The sequence below is a fragment of the Balaenoptera borealis genome (assembly GCF_965194805.1).
Source record: "Balaenoptera borealis genome assembly, chromosome: 2".
NCBI classification, from domain to species: domain Eukaryota; kingdom Metazoa; phylum Chordata; class Mammalia; order Artiodactyla; family Balaenopteridae; genus Balaenoptera; species Balaenoptera borealis.
This window is the reverse complement of record NC_138867.1, coordinates 14,248,587-14,253,711: the sequence shown is the minus strand read 5'-3', so window position 1 is coordinate 14,253,711 and position 5,125 is coordinate 14,248,587. Positions and strand designations below refer to the sequence as shown.

Here is a 5,125-nt window from a genome sequence, read left to right as displayed (position 1 = left end):
TACTTTATTTACATACCACTTATGTTCATTTCCCCCATCATCCCACACTCCTCCAAGTCCTACTTGGGAAGAGAACAACCCAGCACCTTTCACAGTTGATGTTGCTTGTAGATGTTGCATTATTATTTTCTCTGTCTTATATTCTTACAGTTACTGAGAATATCATTTTAATATTCACTACTCATCAGATCCATTTGACTAAAAGCAATGATCAGACATCAGATAGTTTGGGGAACATTTGTTTTATAAGTGCACATAGTATTGACATATAAAAGTGCCCTAAATTCAGCAGGGATGCTCTTTTCTCAATTACAATTAATACTGCATGAGCCCTGTTGCCAATTTTTCTCAACTCCTTTTTTCCCTTCAAATTTCTGCTTAATCTTGTTTCTTTCCCACAAATTATGAGGCAAACTGGCTGTACCATGGCAATCTTCAGTACCAATAAATCGTATCCCATAAAACTGTACAATTTCTTACTGATGGCACTTGAAGAAGAAAGTTATTAAATCATTACTCATTTAATATAAATTTTTAGGATGCGCTAATACTTCTCACTATATTCTTTGCCTCGTACAGTCATAGTGTAGAAATCTAGATATTGTGTAGAAAACCCGGGCAAGATCTTAGTGACTTCCAGGGTTTAATACTTAGTCTGTTGTTGCTAATGACCAAATAGATGGACAGGTAACTTTCAGGGATGCCTGTTTTTCCTTAAACTGCAACATCCAGGGCCAGATGCCAAAATGGAAAAATGTTCTGGAGTCAGGGAATGCAGGAACAACACCCTTGCTTGGACATCTCATTGAATGGGACTCTCTCATTTATCTCTGCATTCCCATGCTGTACACTGTAGGTGCTCATTGGTCGCTTCTCTGTGGACAAAAGGAAAATCTCTCAGAAGCTGACCTTTAGTATTTAGTTCTTCAAAACCCCACTTAGTAAACTGAACGGTGACCTGCTGAACAGCACGTGTTGAGTGGAGAATCCAAGACAACTGAAATCTTTCTCAGCATTGGATTCATACCATGAGGACTTTTACAACCATAATGTCAACTACAGTGGTTTGAACACAAGGGGATAGAGTTTTATTTACTTAATCAGCCACAAGGGTAGGTTGAACCCAAAGTATTGGTCCCATTTAGGGAGCAATCCCTAAAACGCTACTGTTACAGATTCATTTCTTTGCCTTGAGTATTGTCCTCTCCCTCTAGTTCCCTTTCTCAAATAGCCCAGATGCAGATTAATGTATTAAGTCATTAACACCTTAGGGTGAACGATTTTGACAAATCCACGGGCAATAACAAAAGGTGAGGAAATGAGAAGCTTAAAGTAGTGGTAGGGAATATGAAAATATTTAAATCAAAAATTAATATGTTGCCTGGGGAACCCATCTGTACGCATAAATTTCACAAATTCTCTTGTTCTCAGGCAGAATTTCTCCACTTTGTCATTAGGGTGGGAAAAGTTTTGTTATGGGGGGTGGGTATCCTGTGCATTGCAGAATGTTTAGCAGCATCCCTGCCCTCTAACCACTAGATGCCAGTTGCAACCCCAGTTATGACAACAAAAAATGTCTCCAGTCATTGCCAAAAATGTCCCCTGGGGGGCAAAATCATCCCCACTTGAAAATCACTGGTCTAGTGTAAATAAATTATAATCTTGGCGATGTTAAGGGTACAATCAATACAACTGATTTCTCCCATAGATGGAGCTCTTGCTCAACAAAGTGTTTCATTAAAAGGGCAACAGGAAGGGAATCAAGCCAGAAGGAAAAACACAGATCACAGGGTGCTTAATCAACTGCAAATTGTCCTTGCTTTTGCCCCTCTTCTGAATCAGCAGGAAATGGACCGCGCTGGAAAGTTCTGGTTCCTAATGGCTGACTTGACCCTCTAGGGCTGGCCAGAAAGGCTGATTTTTTTTTTTTTATGCCAAAATTCACGTTTTATTTTTATTCTTACATTGGTGGGAGCTGATGTCAGGAACTGAAAGGCAAGCAATAACTTTTGTTTCTACCTCTTAGCTGAACAATAATACACACAATGTGGCATTTTCATTAGGCTTCTTTACATTGCTTCTTTACATTTCACACTAGAATACAACATTACCCTTTTCTTGAATAAAATGACCCAGTTACTAAGGAAACCATCTTTGGAGGGAGTGTTTAATAAGCATATTTTATTTAAATAAATCCTCCAGTAGGAAATGGAGAATTCATTGCCTTTACTTAGACTGTGTAAGTAGTTATATGTGAAATTTATCTGTGCAGCTCACCAACATTTCCTTATTGGAAACATCCATATTTCCACATCACAGTTCCCAAAAAGACTTTAACGTCTCAGAATTCTGCATCTCCTTTGGCTTGCTTCTCTCTTGATTCCACCCAGGCTTTATTAATGGTTCGCTTCATATCATCACCTCCATCTTCATAAATTTTCTTTAGAACATTCATTAATCCCTCACTAGGATCTGTTTCAGTGTCGTAGGAGGGCTTTTCTTTCTCTTTGCATTCTTTTTCAACCTGAGTCAGGTAGACCCACCGTGTGTTTTCCGCTTTCTTCCTGCATAAGATAAGAACTGTATCTGTCTTGATCTTTTTTGAACTGCCTTCCACAGAGATGGGTTACAAGAGATTGTTCACGATCATGGAGTAACTCTTCCCATTTAGATTCTTTACCACAAGATCAAATGACCTCTCTGTGAAATGCACCTGCACATTCTCAGCGGGGACCTGATGAACTCCAGTTAAGGTAATGTAGATTTTCACAAACTTATCTGACTGAGCGCATCCATAACTGCTGATTTTCACTGTATATCTGTCGTAATAGGAGCAACCACAGCGGCAGGCTTTTCATTTTCCAGAAGCTCTGCTTTCCTCTGTGATTTCTGCTGCATCTTGTTCTTGATTTCTGTCTCAATCTTGGATTTTTCAGCTGTCAGGGCATCACGTACTCTTTTTCTAGTGGTTTTTTCCAGCAGCACCTTCACCTCTTCTAGATCTTTCTGTAGCTCCTCCACAGTTGAAGCCATGGTCGGTCTGCGTCAGGGAAGGCCCGAGCTGCAGCGGCGCAGGGGCGAGAACAGGAAACGCCGCACGGACCACGCTCACCCCGAGCGCAGACCACACCGGCACCAGAGTGGCCGCGGTCTTCGGGCACCAGAAAGGCAGATTTTGAGGATGGAAGTTGCTAGCTGTCCAGGTCTCATGCAGAGAGTCTCCTAGACCAGGCTGGGAGAACACCAAGGTCTGCAGAGTATCACCCAAAGCAGCAGGCCACTCATATGCTTTTGATATTGCAAAACTGTTCCTAGTTACTCTGTACATTTTGCCCTTAAATTGCTTTCATTGTTTTACGTGGTCTGTGGTACACACCTCATTTCTTTCAGCTGCAGTCATAATATTTCCAGCAGCTAGCTCATTCAACAGAAGTTCCTTGTATTTTTATCCAAGGAGTCAACATTATGTTAGGGAGTGGAGGTGAAGGGTTGGAATACATTGCCCTGAGGTGAGAGGCAACTAACCTCATAAAATGTGTTGTTACCCAAAGAGAGAATATTCTTTAACCACCAAAGTGATGCTAAGAAAGTCTCAAACTCCCTTTGACATTTTGCCGAGATTACATGGGAACTGGTTACGCATTAGACAAACTGCAGTTCTCATGTACCAGCTCAGGGCAAGGTCAGGCTCCCAAAAACCAACAGTGATGCTTCCTCCGAGCGGATGTTATGTTGCAACCTTAATGCTTTTCTCTTCCACTTGTGAGGTGAGTGGGTTGACAGGTACAGGATAGAGTTGACACTCAGAGCTGACATTCTCTTACTTTGTCACTAGCAGCAGAGTGGCCAATGTCAGGACCAAGATTCATCATAGCCGGGAGCTGTTGATTGGACTTGTTTATTACCGGTAAACTCTCCGGAACAAATTCCATAAGGACTCCTGTTGCTAGATGAACACCCGAGAGGCAGCGATTCAGGCTCATAGGGTACTTTCTTTAGATTCATTCATTCAACAAGTACTTTTGGAGGATCGACTACGTGTAGATATAAACTTGGTCCCACTGAAGGCAATGACGTCACTCCCAGACACCAGCACTAAGCGTAGACCCACCAGGAAGCACAGAAGCCCGTCTAGGACACCCTCTTTGCCAAGTCAGCTTGTCAACACTCCACAGTCTCCTTTTCAGAGCCTCTCTAGGGAGCTTTTTCCTTTGTCTGCAAGAGTAGCAACTCCGTGTGATGGGGTGCTCCACCTTTAATGGGGTGTGAGGAGTTCCAGCAAGCAAGTCACACACGGTCTGCTCCCATTCATTCTCTCCTCCGTCTCCAGTAGTGACAGAAGTGGAAGCTTTGCAAACCAAGGAACCTGATTTAGGCTGAGCGAGCTACTTGGATTTGTAGTCTTACAAATCTCCTTGCATGTTTCTTCTCTGTGTACTGGCCTAGAACCACTGTTTTGATGCAGAGATTCTTAACCCTGGCTACACATTGTGATCACGGGGGAGAAGCTTAAAAAATACTGCTGCGTGGGCCCCTTCCCTTTGATTCTTTCATTAGTCGGGGGCGGGGGGCGGTGCGTTTCTCCATGGAAAAGCAATAAAATTTACATCAGTGTTTCTCAGTTCTGGCTGTACATTAAAATCAGCTGGAGGGGGAACTCTTTAAGTTTCTTGATATCTGAACCCCATCCCAGACCAATTAAAAATGATTCTCTAGGCTAGAGCCCCAGCATCTGTAGTTTTTAGTTCCCCAGTGTATTCTAGTACATAGGTCAATATGGGGCCACTGCTGCAAATTCTATTACTTTCATGTGGATTTAGTCTATACCAGCAATCCAAAAGGCAGAAAAGGTCACTAAAACAAGGGTCAGATTGGGATGGTTCTCTGTGCATAAGGAATCAAAAGCCAAACATTTCTTCTGGAATCCATGAGACTCAGTGTGTGTGTGTGTGTGTGTGTGTGTGTGTGTGTGTGTGTGTGTGTGTGTGTGCATGTATGGACATAGGCAGGACAGGTTTTGTAGAGCTGCATGAACAGGAGTAGAATGTTCATGATTAAGAAAAAATAAATTCTGCACCACAAACATCTATTAACACCTCCTACATGCCACGGGCTGTCAGGGAAA

General features: G+C 42.4%; 1 pseudogene across 1 annotated transcript; it reads right to left on the bottom strand.

The window, feature by feature from the left end:
* Window positions 1-2,164: 2,164 nt before the first annotated feature.
* Window positions 2,165-4,916, bottom strand: LOC309623979 (calcyclin-binding protein pseudogene; annotated as a pseudogene). The gene has a single exon. The product of its transcript is annotated as a calcyclin-binding protein pseudogene (transcript).
* Window positions 4,917-5,125: the final 209 nt, after the last annotated feature.